The sequence below is a fragment of the Lontra canadensis genome, unplaced genomic scaffold (genome assembly GCF_010015895.1).
Source record: "Lontra canadensis isolate GAN:19392208 unplaced genomic scaffold, GSC_riverotter_1.0 scaffold31, whole genome shotgun sequence".
Taxonomy (NCBI): domain Eukaryota; kingdom Metazoa; phylum Chordata; class Mammalia; order Carnivora; family Mustelidae; genus Lontra; species Lontra canadensis.
In genome coordinates this window covers 20,821,605-20,842,668 of record NW_022631025.1, presented here as the reverse complement: position 1 = coordinate 20,842,668, position 21,064 = coordinate 20,821,605, and the positions used below count along the sequence as shown (strand labels likewise).

General features: G+C 42.3%; 1 long non-coding RNA gene and 1 pseudogene across 2 annotated transcripts in view; both read right to left on the bottom strand.

Moving 5' to 3' along the window:
• Nucleotides 1–5,377: 5,377 nt before the first annotated feature.
• On the bottom strand, nucleotides 5,378–6,146 carry LOC116873050 (annotated as a pseudogene).
• Nucleotides 6,147–18,763: 12,617 nt separating this feature from the next.
• The window catches only part of LOC116873051, a 156,985-nt gene continuing 154,684 nt past the window's right edge, over nucleotides 18,764–21,064 (bottom strand). For both annotated transcript variants that reach the window (XR_004383733.1, XR_004383732.1), the window contains exon 4: nucleotides 18,764–19,481. This is a non-coding gene — a long non-coding RNA (uncharacterized LOC116873051). The remainder of the gene's footprint in view (nucleotides 19,482–21,064) is intronic.

Genomic DNA, 21,064 nt, shown 5'->3' with positions numbered 1-21,064 from the left:
CTTCTGAGAGGCAGTTCTGTCTACAAAGGGCAGGAGATTCTTTGCAGTCAGGGAGCAGGAGCTTTGATCCTCTGGAACTGTAATAAACAACTTAGAGTAAATGAATCAGGCAGCAGGGTGCCTGGAGGGGTCCAGCAGCCTCTGTGTGCTGGTGTTCTTTGTTTTCACAGGGCTAATCTCATAAATGTTGCACTAGACTTAGTGCTGTGCATTTTTAAGCTCAGTTATCATATTTTCCCACGTGTTTACTTCATAAAAGTAGGCAATTTTATGCTCCTGTTAAAATGGGATCTCCTATTTGAATTACCTGGTGAAGGCAACTAAAACACTATTGCCTAAGGAACTCATTAAGCATGCATATGTATGTATATATCCTATCTCCATCCATCTCATTGGGTGTCTGTCTACTTACCTACCTACCTATCACCTGTGCATCTATCCTTATTTATAGAAGAATAACGACATGGTTTACAAATTACTTCCTTACCTTATTTTAGCCTTCCAAAAATCTTGCAAGGTAAATAGGCCATGGGAAAAAAAAAGCAATGAGTTTGCTGAGACACTTGAAGTTTGGGTCTACCATTTGTCATTGCACAACCAATAAATGGTGCAGGGAATTCCACCCACATCTCTTTCCTCCTCTCTTCCCTCCCTTTGCTGATTCTATGCCAGCCACATTAATCTATAACTGTTTCCAGAGGGCATCAGGTACCCCTTCCTCTGGTCTTTGCAGCGATCCTCCTCATCATCTGGAATGCTTTCCGCTCAGATATTTGATTCATTCACCTCCCTCTAGCCTGTTCAGATTCCACTTAGGGAAACTTATCCTGTCCACAGCCTATAATCTCGATGTTCTTTATTCTCCATAGCATTTGTAACTGGCTAATCTACCAGATAACTTACATACCTGTATTTTTCTCCCCTCCAGCTAGAATGGAGGCTCCACAAAGTCAGGAATTTTGCCTTTATTAAGTTTCATGGAGATCCAGAAAAGTTTAAAAGTTTAGAGTCAGCAAGAATTGGGCACGATTGTAACATGCAATTTGATGCCTTATAGAGATTTAGATCTGAGCTGGGCTGATTATTGAACAAGATCTTTCTACTGCATTTAAGCAGCAGTGGTAAATTCTAAGTAAACTGAAATTTACAACAACTACAGTGCAGGCACCCGCTTTTACTCCCTTTGTTCCTCTAGGTTCAAATCTGTCCTCTCTGGGTGAAGAGGAAACATATAAGAATGACTGGCCTAAGTCTAAATTAAATAAGAAGGCACATAAGAAAACATTTAAACATGTTTAAAAACTAAAATCATAGAGTGGCTTCCTTTGACACATCAGGGGTTATCCTGCCACTAATGAGGTCAGAGTTGGGTGAGAGGAGAGCGAAACACAGAGGGAAGAGGGGAGGGCAGTCACCTCATCCCTCCCTCCTTTGAACCTTATTTCCTCCTGGATTGTCATCCCTTACAGTCAAAATGCAGATTTCAGGAGTCAGCACTAGCAGCCTGGCTACTTCCACACGCCAACCCCTGATACACAGAAAATTTTACAAAGTTAATTCTGGTTCAACCCATCACCACTCACGTAGGTTAATTCTTTCTCCACTGTTGAGACAAAAAGGCACATGAGCAAAGGCTGGTTAATGAGAACAAAGTTTTATAGATATAGAAGTATATATTCAATTTGGGAAAGATAAGGGTCCATTGAGGCAAGTAGGTATGGGGAAAGGAACTTTTGCAGACAGCAGACAGCAGACAGCATCCTGCCCGTTGCAGGACTAGGGAAACCTGGCTCAGAGCTTTGGTCGGCCAAGTTAACGTCAAGCCAGGGGTGGCACGCACAGTTGATGGTACATGCAGCTTTCTTCTATTCTGGAACTATATCTGGAACTTCTCGAATCTGGTGTAGTTCTTAACTGGGCTCAGGTGCCCCTCACCTTCCAAAATATACACCCCTGAAGGGTACTTCCTTCTGACTTGTAGAAAGAGAATAGGTTCAGTTTCACTTGAAGGGGCTGAGCCCCTTTATAGCACAGCAAAGTCCATTTACTGTCACATACAATTTGCAGAGGGATTTATGTCCCATATTTGTTGAGACTCATGACAAAAGAAAGGAACTTGGTAGTTTCCTATGAAGCCCTGGGCAGTTTATGAAGGTGACTTGGCTCCGTCCAGGGCACAGGAACAGTAGGCCAGGACCCTCCAAACACATTACTGGTTTCTCCAAAGTCAGAGGAGTACTCTGACTAGGGGCAGGCCCACGTGTTCCGAGCAGAGATTTCTAAAATTTCATGGCGCGACCCCCCCATTGCACCATCAGTGCTGTGGTTGGGGGCGCTCCATGTGGTCTGTGTGGATGGGGGACCATTAGTGTTTCCAGTCATAGTAGATGTGGTGCTGATTCCCCTAGCGCCACCTGTGTCAGTGCTGGGCAGTCTGCAAGTCTTCTGAGGGCGCTTGCTGATATAAAGGGCCGCCATCAGAGCTACGATGTCGTCTTCATCTGTACCACCGGTGTTTGCATCGGGTGGGCCAGAGTTATCCTGATGTAAAGCAGGAATACCCGATTGTCCAGTCTTGGAAATGAAGGTGTTCCCTTCCTTTACGCCACCTGTATTCTGGGCAGGTGTGCCACAGGTGCTTGGAGGAAGGAGGGAACAAGTAGTGGGTTGAAGCACAGAGTTGGTGCTTGTACTTGGAATTACAAGAGTGGTCGTGTGGCCAGGCGAGCCCCCGGTGTTCTGTAAGGGGTAAACACATACGTTTTTTGACACATTTCTCTTCCCTTTTGCAGTGGCTTTTCCACCTAGAGCGGGGTGTTTTTGTTTGGGTGAGCTCTGTGCAGGTCTGGGCTCATGGGCACACCAGAGGCTGCGATGGTGGGAGCAGCGTTGTCCTATCCCATAGTTGTACTGCCCATGCTTTCAGCAGGTTGGCCCCTAGTACTTGGATTTAAGGGTGAAACACACACGTCTTTCAACGTATTTCTCTCTTCTGAAGTGGTAGGTCTTTCACTTGAGGGTTTTCTTTCTTTGGGCGAGCCCTGGATGCACTTGATGGTGATGGGCACACTATAGCCTCTGATGGTGAGAGCAGCGTTGTCCTGTCCCTTAGAGATACTGCCTGTGCTTTTGGCAGGTCGGCCCCAAGTACTCAGATTTAAGGGCGAAACATATACGTCTCTCGATGTATTTCTCTCTTCTGAGGTGGGAGCTCTTTCCCCTGGTTTTCTTTGTTTGGATGAGCCGTGGATGCACTTGAAGGTAATGGGCACACTGCAGCCTCTGATGGTGGGAGCAGTGTTGTCCTTTCTCATCATCTGACCACCCCTGCTTTGCGCGGGTTGGCTTTTGGTTCTTGGATTTAAGGTGGAAGTAGACATGTCTTTTGATTCATTTCTCTTGCCTTTGGTGGTTGGTTTTCCACCTGGAGAAGTTTTTCTTTGTTTGGGTGATCCCTGGGTACATTTAAGGGTACTGGGCCCAGTAGTGCCTCCAACAGTTGCAACAGTATTGTGGTTTCCCACTACTGCACCACCCACATTTTGGACGGGTTGGCCCCAGGTGCCCGGGTTTAAAGAGGAATTGGAAGCCTGTCCAGATACTGGGACAGTACTTGCCCCTCCTACAGCAGCAGCGATATTGTTTTGAGACACAGCCTGAGTTGTCTGACCAAAAGGAGGAGTGGAAGTGGTGCTGGGTGCCCCCTGCAGTCCTGCCCCAAATTTGGATGTTCTGGGTAGCTGTGAGCAAGTGGGGCCTGTGATAGAGACACCAAACCCATGGGGGCTGCAGGTCCTGTTAACACATGTGGAGCTAGAGTAGTAAGTGTAGTCAGGGAGCTACTCACCCTGGCACTGAGTATCCCAGCGGCAACTACACGGCCACTAGCGGTAGATATGCCATTGGGGAGAATACCTGTCTTGTACCAAAGGCCTTCTGTTTTTTGACAGTGGTGCCAAATGCAGAGGCTGCAAGACCTGATTGCTTTCTGCCATCTTTGGATGGTTGGGCTATAGAGGCAGTTGGGCCTATGGCTTATGTTGGGGCTACTGGTTTTCCCAAGTGGTAGGAATTGCCAGGCTGCTGCCCATTTTGGTTCCCAGATACGGGCTGAGAGGTGATTCCTGGGGCAGAGTGGTTAGGAATTGATATTGGTGTGATGGCTGACTTGGCAGGTAAATTGGTAGAATTATGGGCCACAGCAGTGCTGCTACTGGGTGGTGTGTTGTAGAATGTAAGTGGTTTGCCTTGGACTGAGGCAGAGAATGAAAGACAACAGCCTGTGAAGGAGGTGTGGTATCCATTGCATCAGGGTTAGAGCAATGGCTGCAGTTTGCAGAGGTGCTGCCTACTGGAACACTGGTGGTTCCAGAATTCATGAGTAAGCCAGTGGAAATACCAGCACTGGGGAGAAAGGCTGTCTGCTGTTGCCCAGCAAGTGTCCCTTGTGTGGGCTGAGGGGTGATGTTGGGGCAGGCGGCCATCAATTTTGATGGGATGGTAGAGGCGAGAGTCTTTCTAGGTCACTTCGGCATCCTATTGCAATGGCCCTGGGATAATGAAGGAGAGCTCACCCCGGGGCCTGGGGGAGATCTGAAAGTGATAGCTTGAGAAGGAGGAGTCATGTCCATGTCAATGACATTAGAATTTGAAGTATGATCAGATGTCAAATTTGCCGATGCCTTTGATGTGACAGCAGAAGAAACTGGCTGAGTTGTTATAGCCAGAACAAAAATAACAGGACTATTTGGGGGAGGGACTTGAAGAGGGGTGGGTGGGAAAAGAGGGGTGGGCATCTACACACATAGGAGTTGGGGATTCTCCTTTGCAGGAGGGCAGCTGTAATGAGATGGTTGAGGTGTTAGGAGGTGTTGGGGGGTCAGAAGTAGGTGTTATAGAGATGAGCGATTGAAGAGGGTTCTTAAGTGGAATTTCCCCAGGGGGAGGAGAACCAGTAGGAACAGCAAGATTAGGAGAGTTAGGAGCTACATATTCTGTTTCCTGATCAGTATTTTCTGTTGGGGAGGGTGGAGGGACAGATGGGATTGGGGGCCTGGCAGATTGGTCAGCCAAGTCGGTGGTAGGAACAGGGACCTGTGATGTGTGAATGGCCGGGGGCAGGGAGTCTGTAGTCTTTGAGGCAAGTAGGGGGGATGAAGGGGCAGCTTGAGTGGCCCCGGCGTCTGCCAGGATCTCTGCTCCGCCCTCCAAGATCTTCTTCCCCTGATCCTCGGTATTGTCCGAAATGCCCAGGTTTTTGTCAGTAGCTATGCAAGGAAGCTTAGGAGGTGGGGGCAACTCTCCTCTGTCCCACTGTAATGGCTTTGCTGATGGCAGAGGCACAAAAAGTGGCATGGATTTTTTCCTCTTGGAGGGCCTACTGGCGGCAGATACTGGTGGCAAAGAGTACTCTCATGGGATGCCTGAAGGCTTATCAGCCTCTCTGATCTTCCTTGATAGGTCTGGTGTGCTCTGGCTAGGCTGATGGTTTCCAGCCACCACTTCCTGTGTTAATCTCTCCTGAAGCAAGGGGCACCTTGGGGTTGGGTCGGAGAGCACCCCTGCATCTGTATCAGGCTTCTGAAGAGGAACAATGTCACCAGCTGGGCCCTCTGAGGTGACAACAGGTCTTTCAGAGGGGGAGCTCACCCGAGGTATCTGAGTGTTTCCCCCCAAGCTGTCTCCTGAGGAATTGGGAGGTTGGTCCCCAGGTGCAGGGCTGCATTGGTCGGAACTGAGCAGTTTACCAGTCTCCAGGGGCCTGGATGTCAACACTATATCCCCACTGCTGTGGGGGGCCCTGTTCCCATCATCCTGCCCTCTGGTCTCTACAAAATCTTTCTTCCCTTCTCTGGGTACTTCTTGGACCTTCTCCCCCAACCCCTTTGGGCAGGAACGGGGGAGGGAACTGGATGGTTTCGGCTTCGCAGCCTCGACTGTCTGCTCGGGTAGCGAACGCAAGACAGTGAATTTCTGCCGGGGTGGAGGGATCCTCACAGTTCTCGAGGGTCCGAACATCATGGAAGTACGAGCGGACAGTACAGGTTTTTTTCAGAGGGTCCCTCCAGTTCACCGAGGGGAACTCTTCTTTTGTTCAAATTGATCAGGAACCACACTGGATTCTGATCTCAGAAGACGGGGGTCATGGACCATCAGTCGTGAGCATTGTACCATCCCACAATTGTAATTCAGCCTTGCAGACCCAATTTGGTCTTTGGTCTACTTTGAAGGACCCAGATATGTAAGATTATATTTAAAGATGTTATGTAAATATATAAAGATTATATTCTAGATAAATTGTTATCTACCTGAAAGCAATGCACCCGTGGATTATTCCATATAGATGAGAAGCTGGTCATGTCTAGAAAGCAAATACATCATTTATTCAAGTTAATAGTGGAGCAATGTAATGGACTAAAGTAAGATCAATACAGTTTGGTCATTGTGAGTATGCCAGCCAGGTTCACTCCACATTGTTGGCACATAAATGTAATTCTAGAAATTCTTATGCACAAGAGGGGAGACATACTCTTGGGAGTCTGGCAAGGGGAACATGTATTACTGTCTAGGAGCTGGAAGCTTCAGCATGCTGAGAAAGATTTCAAAAAAATCTTATCTTACACATGGCTTTACCTTTTGAATCTCATTTCTTTGGCTTACTTCATTTTCTTTTTAAGATTTTATTTATTTATATGTCAGAGAGAGTGTGAGAGAGAGAGCACGCACAAGCAGGGGGAGCAGCAGGCAGAGGGAGAAGCAGCCTTGCACTGAGCAGAGAGCCCATGGTGGGGCTCCATCCCAGGACCTGGGGATTATGACCTGAGCTGAAGGTAGATGCCTAACTGGCTGAGCCACCCAGGCACCCCTTCAACTTACTTCATTGAAGTGTTTCTCTCTCATGGGTCTAATGTTGCACATTACAAATATGACATGCAAAAGTTTCAAAACCAAGAATCATACTGATGACTAAAAAAATGTATATACATTTTAAAGTTTTGTATATATTTTTATTTTTTTGTATTTAAAATAGCTGTGGACATGATTCATATGTTACAAAATTAGTTGTAGAGCTCTGTTGGTGGAGCAAATTTGGACTTCTGTCCTTAACAAACTTTGAGGTTGGTAGGACACAGAAGGTCTCACTCAGACCCACATTCTGCTTGAAAAAAAGGACAAATATTATAAGCCCTTTCTAAACTCTCTAGGAGGAGAAATGATTTATAGCTATGACATTTAGCCATAATTCCTTGATATCATTTGAGAAGAGTTCAGTAAGGAACAATTTCTTGATTTTTTTTTAACAGAAATAGCAAGTTTGTACAAATTTTGGGCAAAGATTTCTTAGAGGAACTCTGAAAAAGACGGTCACATCTGACATATTTGAAAACAATAAATTACAGTCATATTATTTCCATCCCTTTTTTTTCCCAAAGGAGGAAGAATTAAACATGATGAGTGTTAGGACTTCAGGACAATAAAAGGAAATTTGGACAAGGATGTCCCAGAAAAACCTACCTCTTCATTTTTCTTGTCAAATGGGAATAGGGACAAGGTGCTGTTTTTGAAATATACACCATTCTCTTACTTGTGTTAGGATCCATAATCAAAGGAGCAAGACTGATACAAAGCGAAGGTCAAGCAAAGCTTTATTTCACGCCAAGCATTGAGAATCAAACTGACCAGTCAGGGCCGTCTCTTGCAAAGACCCCTCCCAGCCTCACAGACTAACTTTTATAGAGGTAGTTTAGCCGGGCTATACACAGGTGGCCAATGAGATTGCAATACACAGAGAAAACTGCACAGTCATGTTAAGTCACACATGGGCGGTCAATTGAATTACAATTCACCCTAGTAGATATATGCGTGACCCACTGATTGGATGTCTCTACCTGGCCTGACCCGCCCTTGTATCTGGGCTTTGCAAGTAAGTTCCTCTGGGAGGAGCAGGGTCAATCTAAGTTTACTGCATAAACAACAGAATGGCTCCCTCTGATTAAGTAGGCCCTTACATTGCAGCACATTAAGGTTTTTGTTTCATTTGGCCTTTAGTATCTTCCTTCAGAGAGGCTGACTCAAACTCAATAATGCATCATTCAATAATCCCAAAATTACATCAATATAAAATGAATGTAAATAATTAAACCTTCAAATGATCTTGGGGATAACTCTGTAGCACTCGTATTCCTAAAGTTAGTGAAGTTAAACTGCATAAAAAGTTTGGGGACAAGCTAACACACACACACACACACACCCTTTGACAAAACAATCCAGTATTTTTCATATTGAAGAATAAAGTGTTTTCTCTTTTTATTTCAGTCTTTCATAAAATATTGACCCCAGTTCTTCTTACTCTACCTAAAATACTGTGTTCTGTAAATCAATACCCTAATAGGTGTACAAATCCCTTCTCAGTGAGTTGCAGCCCTGTAACAAATGCCATAGACCGGGTGGTTTAAACGACGCACATATATTTTTCATACTTCCGGAGGATGGGAATTCCAAGATCAAGGCACAGCTGACTCAGTGTCTGTTGAGACCTTCCTCCTGGTTCACAGGCAGGTGCCTCTTCTCCCTACAACCTGACGTGGCAGAAACAGTAGGTGAGAGGTTTCTGGGGTCTCTTTTCTAAGGATACTAAACTCATTCATGAGCGCCCCACCCATATGACCTAATCACCTCCCAAAGTCCCCATATCCTAATACCATTCACATTAGGATTAGGGTTTCATCATATGAATTTGGGGAGAAGCACAAACATACAGTTCATAAACTCCCCAAAGGCTGAGATAGGTTGCACACTGCTAAGTAAGCTACTGATCCCCTCTGGTGGCCGGGTGGGACCCGGGACTGTCACAGCCTTCCTGCAGAATGTAGTCTTGAAGAGCCTCACCTGATTGCCCTTGTGGGCCTTGTATATCCTTTCCTAGGAGCGCCTTGCCAGGAAAAGGGGTTGAGAGGCTCCACCCTATATTATCATCCCCATGTATGTCTGAAAATCAACTACCTGTGACAGTTTTTCCAAGTTCCTTTTTGTCAGGTTTAAATAATCCCAGTATTTCCCTCCACTCTTCCTCCATCTTCTTTTCTAAACTCTTTTATCTTCATGGCAACTGTCCTCTGAACTGCCTCCTAACTTCTCATGTCTTTCTTAAACTGGGATGCTCTTTATTTGACACCCCTGGCCTAGCATTATTAACTTGGTCATCTGTGAAAGGGTAGGACAGCCTTCACCCTGGCCCAGCAGAGTCTCCTTTTGGTTCTGCAGGAACAGGTCACCTGCCGGGAAGATCAGACCTTCAAGAGGCACTGCTTCTTCCTCATCCTGACATGCAGTCTCAGCCACATTTTCATTTAATAAATAATTACTTTTGGAAGCCAAGAGACACAAACACCTGTTAAGTCCTGGTCTCTGTCCTTAAGGACCTCATGGTGCTGTTCTAGGGAAAAGCCCTGTACAGGCTGAGAGTTACACAAGGACACAGGACAGGTATCCTGCCACATTTGTGAATTGCCACGTGATCTCTGGAACAGAGGAACAAAGTGACAGGTACTGTGGGTCACAAATGCTCACACACACCATGCTCCTTAGAAAGGCAACTCTGCATGTCTAATCTCTGCGATTATCTGATACAAATTAATGACTCTTTGAGTAGATAGTCGAAGAATGGCTTTTCTCTTTTAAAAGGGCATTTGTTGGCTCGATATCCTTTTGTACATTTATGTGCCTTGAGTTAAAACTTTTCTCAGAACCTGGTAGAAGTTCCTTCAAAATTTAAAGGAACAAGACCTGAAAGGTATATATATATAATCTCACCAAAAATAACCTCCACTGAGCTTCAGTAGGGGAGGTTCACAGCACTTCTCCTCCTACACTAAGAGCAAGTGTAAATGATTTGCTACTTTTTCAAGAAGTTTACTGGGAGCAACCTCACAATCACCCCATGATGTAAGCAGCTCAGGTATTACTGTGTCTCTATTATGAAAGAACAAAACTGAAGCTCGGAGAGGGTAAGTGACTTCTCTGGATCACTCAGCTGTAACTCGTAGAGCACTGACAATGAAATCCCCAATGTTCTCAACACCTCTATTTTAAATAATAAGTGATATACTAAAAAGCCATCTTAGTCCTAAAATTAAAGCAGCCGTGTGGCTGAGAGTATCCACTTTGTCTATTCAATGCTGGCAAATTTGTGATAAAAGAAACATTCTTTTTGTTATTCTATCACCCCTTTAGGTACGTTTTCCTTTTCACTCTTGGCATCAATGTCTTGATAGGTTTTCTCCACTGGCCTCTGAAAATCTGCTTTCAAGAACCATATTATGTATGACTCTCAGTAAGGTGAAAGTGAGTAACAAAAGCTTAAAATGTCATCCTTCGCAGGAGTACATCTCACAGTTTACAGACATCTAACCCTTAAGCCTTATACTAAAGCCTTCACACGAACATCTCAGGCAGCCATCCGGAGGTGGCAGAGATGGCTTTTGGTAGAGCGAGATGTTCTCACAACCCAGGACATCTTCCGAGCTGACCTGGGTCACCACATAAGTCTGGTCCTGGATTTTATACTACACTTGGTTGTATCGTCTCCAAGGAGGAGTATTTTCCAAAAGCTCTAGTAAGATAATAGGCTTCTATTTGAAGAAAAGCCACAGAGATAAGTGTAGATTCTCATATGTCCTCAGTTTTCTAAGGACAGTCCTCCATGCTCTATCATTCCCATCCTCCTCACTGTCCCTGGGATAAGACACATGGGGACAGCTGGGTTTTTTTTGTTTGTTTGTTTTTTTATTTTTTGTGTTTTTGTTTTTGTTTTTGTTTTTGTTTTTTTTTTCAGGATAAAAAGCCTGAAGAACAGATTCTGGGGCAAAATCCTTTTAAACTGTATTGAAGACAGTAGCTAGCTCTAAGATGTCTCTCATTCATTCACACACCAAACCCACTGAACTCTACTATGTAGTATTTCTAGTAGAAATAACAAGGTATTGCCTCAGCCCCTGAGCAGGTCATAGTTTTGTGAGACCTGCAAACAACTATAATGAAGTGAAGTGATGTGAACTATAAAGGAAGTAGGAATAAGAACACAATGAAAACACAGATAAAGGAGTCTTCTGCCAGGAAGGAGAAGAGAGAAGGATTAGGGAAAATTTTATAGTTGGTGCCAACTGAGATGAGCCTTGTGAGGTATTCAGGACTTCCTCTTCCTCTTCTTCTTCCTCCTCTTCCTCCTCTTCTTCTTTGTGTAGACTTTATGTTTCAGAGCAGTTTTGATTCACAGCAAAACTTGGCAGAAAGTACAGAGTTCCCATATGTCCCTCTGCCTCCCTATCGTACACACAACCTCCCCCACTCTTAATATCCAGAACCAGCAAGGGGAATTTACTACAGCCAATGGACCTACAATGATACAGCATTCTCACTCAAAGTCATAGTTTACATTAGAGTTCACTCTTGGCATTGTACCTTCTATGGGTTTGAACAAAAGTATAATGACGTGTATCCACCATTGTAGTATCACACAGAGTAGTTTCACTGCCCTAAAAATCCTCTATGCTCTGCTGTTTATCCCGTCTTGCCCCCAATCCCTGGCAATCAAGGATCTTTTTACTGTCTTCAGAGTTTTTTTCCAGAATGTCATCTTGTTGGAATCCTACAGTGTGTAGCCTTTTCAGATTTGCTTTTCACTTCATGATATGCACTTAAGGCTCCTCTGTGTCTTTTCATGACTTAATGGCTCATTCCTTTTTGGCGCTGGATAATATCCATTGTCTGGATGTACCACAGTTGATTTATCCATTCACTTAATAAAGGACATCTTGGCTGCTCCCCAATTTTGGAAACTATGAATAACCCTCCTATATACTTTTTAGGCCACATTATTGAGACTTAATTCACATACCATATAATTTACACATTAAAAGTGTGCAATTCAGTGGCTTTTATTGAATTCACAATGTTGTGCATTCATCACCACAATCAACTTAGAACATTTTCATTATTCAATTTTTTTTTTTAATTTGACAGAGAGAGTGAGAGAGCATAAGCAGGGAGAACAGTGGGGAGAAAAAGGGAGAAGCAGACTCCCTGCCAACAGAGAGCCCAATGTGGGGCTCAATCCCAGGACCCCAAGTTCATGACCTGAGCCAAAGGCAGACACCTAACCATCTGAGCACCCAGGCATCCCCATTTTTATTATTCTAAAAAGAAACTCTTCCTCACAGGCTTAATTCCCCCTTCAGTCTACTCATTCCTCCTGCTCCCACCCTAGGTTACCACTAATCTACTTTATCTACTGACTTGTCAATTCTGGACATTTCACATGAATGGAATCATATGGCCTTTTGTATCTGACTTCTTTCACTTAGCATACCATTTCAAGGTCCATCCATGTTGTACCATGTATCAATACTTCTTTCTTTTTATGGCAAATCATATTGCCTTATATAGATATGCCATGTTGTATTTATACATTGATCAGTTGAATATTTGTGTTCTTTCTACTTTTTTGGCTCTTATGAATAAATCTGCTATTTCTGTATGTGTTTTGGTGTGGATGTATGTTTTTCATTTCTTGTTTTTTCATTTTTATAGTAACTTAAAGTCATACTTTGTCTAAGCATGTTGCTTTCTGAGATTTGTTTAGTAAAACCATATTAAATTCCCTATGAAATGAGATCTGTGGGGTCTAATTGCAACTTAAATCAAATGTCTGGGTGCCTCAAGTTTCCCTCCTGCCAACACTTGCAAAATTAGCCCTTGAATCAGCAGGAACGATGGTGATACCTAACGTTTCAGAGTAATGAACACCTTATGTTCTCAAGGTTCTATTCTTAGAAAGTCAGAAAAGGGTGTGGGAATCCAGCCAGAGGGAACCTGAGCAAACTAGAACATATATAAACATATATAAAAATACATGTCTGCTCATGCTAAAGCATGGTATGTGCCTGAGGATGAGAGCAGCAAAAAATTGATCTGAAAAAGCTAGAAGGGGTATCAATGGTGAATGCCTTTGAATGGCAGTTTCAGAAACTTGAACTTTGTGACACTGAGGGCACCTTCATAACCAGAAGAATGGCATACTCTGTTTTGGAAAGATGACTGGCAAAAGAAAAGCTGGTTAAAAGTTCATGAAAAAATATGCAAGTTAATCACTGTATCACATAAGACTCCCTTGTGGATGATAGAAAGCCAGATGAATTCTGGCTTGCTTAATTTTAATTTATTGTCTTATATTTCTCTGCAATATAGGAGTAGATCTGGGTTCTGATTCACTATCCCTAGGTTCTGCTTTCTCAGTGTTGACTCATTCCCAAGCCATTTCTCTTCCCATTAAGAGAAAAACATGTCCCAAGACGGATCTGGCCAGGAAAAAAACAGAGAACTCTTGTCCCAGTGTTCTCAACTAAAGTCCCAACATTCAGGTGAATGGCACCAGCTCAAGTCATAAGAACGCTCCCGAAATAATTACTGGGTTACCATCCACAACAAGTACAGAAATTGAGGATCGTTAGAAACTTCTATTACAATCTGACAGAGTAACTGAGTCTAATAATTAAAACTGAGGCTTATATTTTGTTTGTCTTTGTTTTTTTAATCTTTTAATTTTAATTTTAATTTTTTTTAAGATTTTATTTATTTATTTGACCAGCAGAGATCACAAGTAGGCAGAAAGGAAGGCGGGGGTAGGGGGGAAGCAGGCTCCCCACAGAGCAAGGAGCGTGATGTGGGGCTCAATGCAGAGCTCGATCCCAGGACACCAGGATCATGACCTGAGCTGAAGGCAGAGGCCTTAACCCACTGAGCCACCCAGGTGCCCCTGTTTGTCTTTGTTTTGTGTGTTGTTGTTTTTTTTTTTTTTCAGTGACTGATTTGCACTGTATTTTATGCAAGTATCAGCCCATGGTGAATGGGGGAGTATGAGAGGAAGCAAACTGGTCCTTCACCACAGAAAGCCTGAGAAAATGTGGGATATGTACCTGCTCCACGGTGGAGACTGGGAGTGAGTCAGCATTCTGGAAGCACACAGGGAGACTTTGGGAAGATCTTTCCCTCATGAGGGGGGCAAAAATAAACATCCACTAAAATTGTGAGACCTAATTTAGAGAGGGAAGGATACTCCCAGGCTTTCCTCAACTCATTCATTTTCTCATGCTTTCTTTCACATTGACCTACCCTTACTCAGAGTCCCTGGTATGAATTTACTCTGCATAAGCTCTGTGTATAGCCATTTTTATAGGCTAAACATTACATACACATTCACTTACCCTCCCCATTGGAACTTTGATGACTAGAGTCAAAGCATTTGAATGGCTCTCCTAAACCATTAAGAGAAAAACAACTTTGAGCAAGACTAACACAAGGTAATTACTAAACTGAGCCGGATTCCTTTGCCATGCTCTTGGCACCGAGGTATGGAAACTCCAGAGCCCTATAAGAGGTCTAAAGGAAAAAAAAATGTACAAGACAAATTTCAGGGATCTCAGTTTCTCATTAAAAATACATTTTAGAAAATTGTTTTAGGTTAACATGCTAGGGCATTTGTATGGCAAGGAAAAGCATGTAGCAATTCGGCAAATTGCAGCTTTCATTTCTTTTTTAAAATAAAATGGAAACAATAAAAGCAAAATTAAAAATAAAATTAAAAAAGCATAATCTGAAAGAGAATTTTGATTCTTTTTCTAATTAAAGCTCTGCAACTAAAGTTTTGCTGCAGAACAACCTGTGTTCTTCATCTCCCAGTCCACAAAGGGCTAATTCAGGTCGAGGATTTGAGATGTGTGCTACACTCAGAGCTGGAAATGACTTTGGAGAACCTTCTAGCCTGACTTTCTCTTTTCACAAGTTGGAAACTGAGGCCACGACAGGTTTACTTCTTTTCTCCTTAGTCCTCTCTTTCATGCATTTGTGTACGTGAATGTGTGAATGTACATGTGTATTTTCTCTCAGAAGGCTTGCAAACTTGGGAATCTACACAGTTTTAACATAATTCAGACACTCAATATGGGACTTCTTTCTTTCTGGGGTCCTAACTCACCTTCTAGTATGAAGTTGGGGGTTCAATAAGCACAAAATTTTACCCAGTGCTGCCTCAAAATGTGCAATTTTTGCATAAATGAACTCTACAAACAATATAGTAATTTTTTTTTTGTGAAACTCTAACAGAAATCTAGTGCATGCCTTCATACCTTCTGCAGTAAAATAAACTGAATGTAATGTTCCTTCATGACCCCAGCTTAGTCTAATAAACAGCTGTCACACTCCAGAGGAGCAGGTGTATAAGTTCCAGGATATAGACACAAATGCACATTGGCGCCCAAACCTACCATCATTAAAAAATAATAATAAAAAAATAAAAAAAATCCATCACTTAGAATTTAGCATATTACTTCTTTTTCAAATAAACATAGTGGTTGTTTATCAAATACATACAGAGTACAAAACTGACCTATGACACGATGCCCTTTAGCAGGTCACAGGACTACCCTTAAGAGTTAATGTAGCACCCTTGCATCCTCATGAAAGGGTAGTTCAGCTTTCACAAATCAATCAATGTAATGGAACAAATCAATAAGAGAAGAGAGAGGAATCACATGGTCCTCTCAATTGATGCAGAAAAAGCATTTGACAAAAGACAACATCATTTCCTCACTAAAACTCTTCAAAATATAGGGATAGAGGGACCATTGCTCAACTTCATAAAATCCATCTATGAGAAACCCACAGCAAATATCCTTCTTAATGGGGAAAAGCTGAGAGCCCTCCCACTGAGATCAAGAATACAACAAGGATGCCCACTCTCGCCACTGTTGTTCAACATAGAACTAGCAACAGCAATCAGACAAAGAAAAGAAATAAAAAGTATTGAAATTGGCAAAGAAGAAGTCAAACTCTCTCTCTTTGCAGATGACATGATACTTTATGTGGAAAACCCAAAAGACTTCATCCCCAAATTATCAGAACTCATTTAGCAATTCAGTAATGTGGCAGGATACAAAATCAATGCACAGAAATCAGCTGCTTTCTTATACACTACCAATGAAAATGTAGGAAGGGCAATTAAAGAATCGATTCCATTTACAATGGCACCAAAAACCACAAGATACCTTGGAATAAACCTAACCAAAGAGGTAAAGGATCTATACTCAAGGAACTACAGAACACTCATGAAAGAAACTGAAGAAGACACAAAAGATGGGAAAGCATTCTATGCTCATGGATCAGAAGAATAAACATTGTTAAAATGTCTATGCTGCCCAGAGAAATCTATACTTTCAATGCCATCCTGATCAGAATTCCACCCGAATTTTTCAAAGGGCTGGAACAAACCATCCTAAAATTTGTATGGAACCAGAAAAAACCCCAAATCGCTAAGGAAATGTTGAAAAAGAAAAGGCTGGGGGCATCACGTTGCCTGATTTCAAGGTTTTATTACAAAGCTATGTTCACCGAGACAACATGGTACTGGCAAAAAACAGACACATAGACCAGTGGAACAGAGTAGAGTGCCCAGATATGGACCCTCAATTCTATGGTCAAATCTTCGACAAAGTAGGAAAAAATATCCAAAAAGACAGTCTCTTCAATAAATGGTGCTGGGAAAATTGGACATCTATGTATAGAAGAATGAAACTCAAGCATTCTCTTATACCATACAAAAATATATTCTCAAAATAGATGAAAGACCTCAATGTGAGACAGGAATCCATCAAAATCCTAGAGGAGAACATAGGCAGTAACCTCTTTGACACTGGCCATGGCAACTTCTTTCAAGACACATCTCCAAAGGCAAAGGAAATAAGAGTGATTACGAACTTTTGGGACTTCATCAAGATAACAAGGTTCTGCACAGCAAAGGAAACAGTCAACAAAACAAAGAGGCAACCCAGAGAATGCGAGAAGATATTCACAAATGACACTACAAAGGGCTGATATCCAAGATCTATAAAGAACTTCTCAAACTCAATCCCCCCAAAACAGATAATCATGTCAAAAAATGAGCAGAAGACATGAACAGACACTTCTCCAATGAAGACATACAAATGGCTAGCAGACCCATGAAAAAATGTTCATCATCATTAGCCATCAGGGAAATTCAAATCAAAACCACATTGAGATGTCACCTTACACTAGTTAGAATGTCCAAGATTAACAAGGCAGGAAACAACAAATGTTGGAGAAGATGTGGAGAAAGGGGAACCCTCTTACACTATTGGTGGGAATGCAAGTTAGTGCAGCCACTTTGGAAAACAGTGTGGAGATGCCTCAAAAAATTAAAAATAGGGCTACCCTATGAGCTGGCAATTGCACTACTGTGCTTTTACCTCAAAGATACAGATGTAGTGAAATGAAGGGCCACATGTACCCCAATGTTCATAGCAGCAATGTCCACAATAGCCAAACTATGGAAAGAGCTGAGAGGCCCTTCAATAGATGAATGGATAAAGAAGATATGGTCCATATATACAATGGAGTATTATGCCTCCATCAGAAAGGATGAATACCCAACTTTTGTAGCAACATGGACAGGACTGGAGGAGATTATGCTGAGTGAGGTAAGTCAAGGAGAGAAAGTCAATTATCATATGGTTTCACTTACTTGTGGAGCATAAGGAATAACATGGAAGACATTAGAAAAAGGAAAGAAAAGTAAAGTAGGGGAAATCAGAGAGGGAGACGAAGCATGAAAGAAACAAACTGAGGGTTTTAGAGGGGAGGGGGAGTGGGAGGATGGGTGAGCCTGGTGGTGGGTATTAAGGAGGGCACATATTGCATGGAGAACTGGGTGTTGTACATAAACAGTGAATCTTGGAACACTGCAGCAAAAACTAATGATGTATTTTATGGTGATTAACATCACACACACACACACACACACACACACACACACACACACACACACAAAAGAGTCAATGTAGTTTAGGTCAGTCCTTAGTTGGGGGTGGAGGAGTGGGGGAAGGAACCGTAAGGAGGAAGTGGAACAGAACTTCTGTCTGGTGGGTACTTAATATGTGCCCCAAACTTTCACTCATTTCATTTATTAACTCTCCTGTGAGGGAAGAAATATTTTTCTCATTTTACAGAAAACAGAACTGAGGCCCCGAAAGACTAAATAACTTGCCCAGTTCAAAGAGCAAAAAGCTAAAAAGTGAGGCTATGACCCGAGCTTGTTGTGGTCCTAGGCCTGCATCTTCCCTCCACACCAGGCTGTCCCAGACAGCAGAGACCCTGGGCTTGGTCCTTGATGCTTCCCCTCCACTATCATACCAATTGTTATGTTTTGTGATAGAACAAACAAGCCCACAACCTCCTGGCTTAAAACAATGGGCATTCTATTTCCTCACAATTCTGCAGTCTGGGCTGGGCTTAGCCAGGTAATCTTCTGTTGATCTTGCCAATGGTCACTCTGTGGATTCATTCAGCTGATGGTCAGGGGCCTGGGCTTGGCTGGGCACTGAATGCCTGGGCTTTTCTCCTATGGCCTCTCCACAAAGCTCCATCAGAGTCCTTATAAAGCAGATCAGGGCTCAGAACCCAGAAGCACAGCATCTTAAGGCTTCCCACATAGACACAGGAAAGGGCACGGCATCACACAGCCACCTCTAGTCAGTCAGAACGTCACGGGCCCTACTCCCGTTCAAAGAGCAAGGACTCCACAAGGGCAAATGTAGGCAGAGGTGATCACTGGGGGCCAGCAGTGTAACAGCTGTGTTTTCTGTTTCTTTTAATTTTATGTCCAGTTTTTCTCTCCTGTAAGTTTCCTGCAAGTTTCTCTACTTTCTTCTACCAGTTCTTGGTTTTCCTGCTTTGTAACTGGCCTTCCTTAGCCAGTGGCAGAGGATTCCTTTCCTTCATATCCGGGAACTGAACTATCACATGTCAACTCTGTTCTGCAGGTCGTCCCTCTTTGCAGCTCAGGTGTGCAAAGGAGATTCCTTCACTTTTTGGTTGCTGTTTTGCTTTGCTTTTGTACCTGGCCCCAAAGCTGGAAGTATAGTTTAAAGGAAAAGAAGACATACCTGAATCGAGAAGAACTTCAATGCTTGGCCCGTATAAATAAAATCTAGAAATTGTGATCTTTAGTTTTACCTGCAAGAAGGCAAGATGTCCGGTTCAATGGCCAAGTCAACAAATTGACATTTACCATGTTTTACATGCTTTAAATTTCCTTAGCCATCATTCACCAGGGCAGAGAAAGAAGAGAGGGCTGCAGGAATCAGATAATTCCCAGCATTACAATTCCGGTTCACAGCAGGTTGCTTCTTACATGTGGCTAAGATGAGATCAGATTACATTTCCATTGAATCATTCAACCTGTCTGATCACTGCTTTCTGCTGTCAGAGGACCAAGAATTAGCTAGAGCCAGGAGAACAAGCTGTGCAGATACTACCAGCACGAGAAGGGCAAAGAAAATGAGAAAAACAAATTTTAAAACACCCCAGGTGAAGATCCTTGCAGAAGGGATCATGGGTTTCCATTTGAAGTCCTGGGAAATTGCAATCAAAGTTAAAAGTTGAAATGTGAACTACCCTTCAAGAGTTTCTAAATTCTTTCACTGACAATGTTTATCATTGTTTCTTTTATTCTGTTCTCTGAGGCCGGTCTTTGGATCCTTGATTTTTATATTACACCTAGGCCAGACATACAGGTGTAAAAATGAAGGGAATTAAATTCGATTTGGCTATTTATACATCTAAATTGCTCAAGTGAAGGAGGCAATGGAGATAAAATGTCTTCATTATTATTTTAGATTAATTCATTGACTCTAATCTGTGCTCTATAGTCACAAACATCAAAAGTTGATTGAAAATGTGCATAAATTCATACATATATGAATTATACATGAATTCATTATAACCCTCATAATGATTTACACAAAATCCAATTAACATTTTATGAAACTTCTGGAGACTGACTAGATTCTGATGTTTTTAGGAGAAAAATAAGTTTATCACAGCAAATTTTGAAGAAAGCATATGAGATGCGACTAACTACACTAAATATTTAAATATAAGACCATATCACTAAAATAATTAACTACTGGAAAAACAAACAATGTATAGATACAGAACACAGACTAGAGCTAGTCCAGAAATTGATTTGGATCCATGTAAGAATTTTCTAGAAAATAAAAATGACATCACCAGAAAGGAACTCATACAGGAATAACTGAGTAGAAATTTAAGGAAGATAAAATCAGTCTAGATGCATTCCTCATGTGTATAACAAAATAAGTCTCAGATACATCAAAAAGTTAAATATTTAGGGGTGCCTATGGGTTAAGCCTCTGCCTTCGGCCGGGTCATGGTCTCAGGGTCTTGGGATCAAGCCCCGAGTTGGGCTTTCTGCCCGGCATGGAGCCTGTGTCCCCCTTGGTCTCTGCCTGCTTCTCTGCCTACTTGTGATCTCTCTCTCTCTCAAATAAATAAATAAAATCTTTATTTTTAAAAAAAGTTAAATACTTAAAAATATCTTTTTCCAAATGCCCACTCAAACAAGGTATTAGACTTGTGAATTTAAGACCCAGGATGAGGGGTGCCTGAGTGGTTCAGGTTATGATCCCGGGGTCCTGGGATCGAGCCCTGCATTGAGCAGGGAGCCTGCTTTCCCCTCTCCCTCCACTCTCTCTTATAAATAAATAAAGAAAGAAAGAAAGAAAGAAAGAAAGAAAGAAAGAAAAAGAAATTCCTAAAAGAAAAAAACAAAAACCAGGATGACTTTCTAAGCTTAAATTCCTTTTAAGAAACCATGAAGCAAAAGACCCAATTACTAACATTACATAAAATTTAAAACTTCTGTTAGGTGGGAAAAAAAAGTATAAACAACTTCTTTTAAAAAAAGCAGACTGGGACAATTACATTTGGGAAATTTGGCAAATAGTTATTAGTGAATATTTTCTGTCCATAGCCTTTGTTCAAGGCAGCAGAATTAATCTCCTTAACAGCCCATTTCCTTATGACATTTCCTTGTGACAAGAGTATAGTGATTATGTGGCTTACCATTCTCTGACCTCAGCCATTTTAGTACATATATACTTGACATATCCCTATACCATCTGCATACAATATT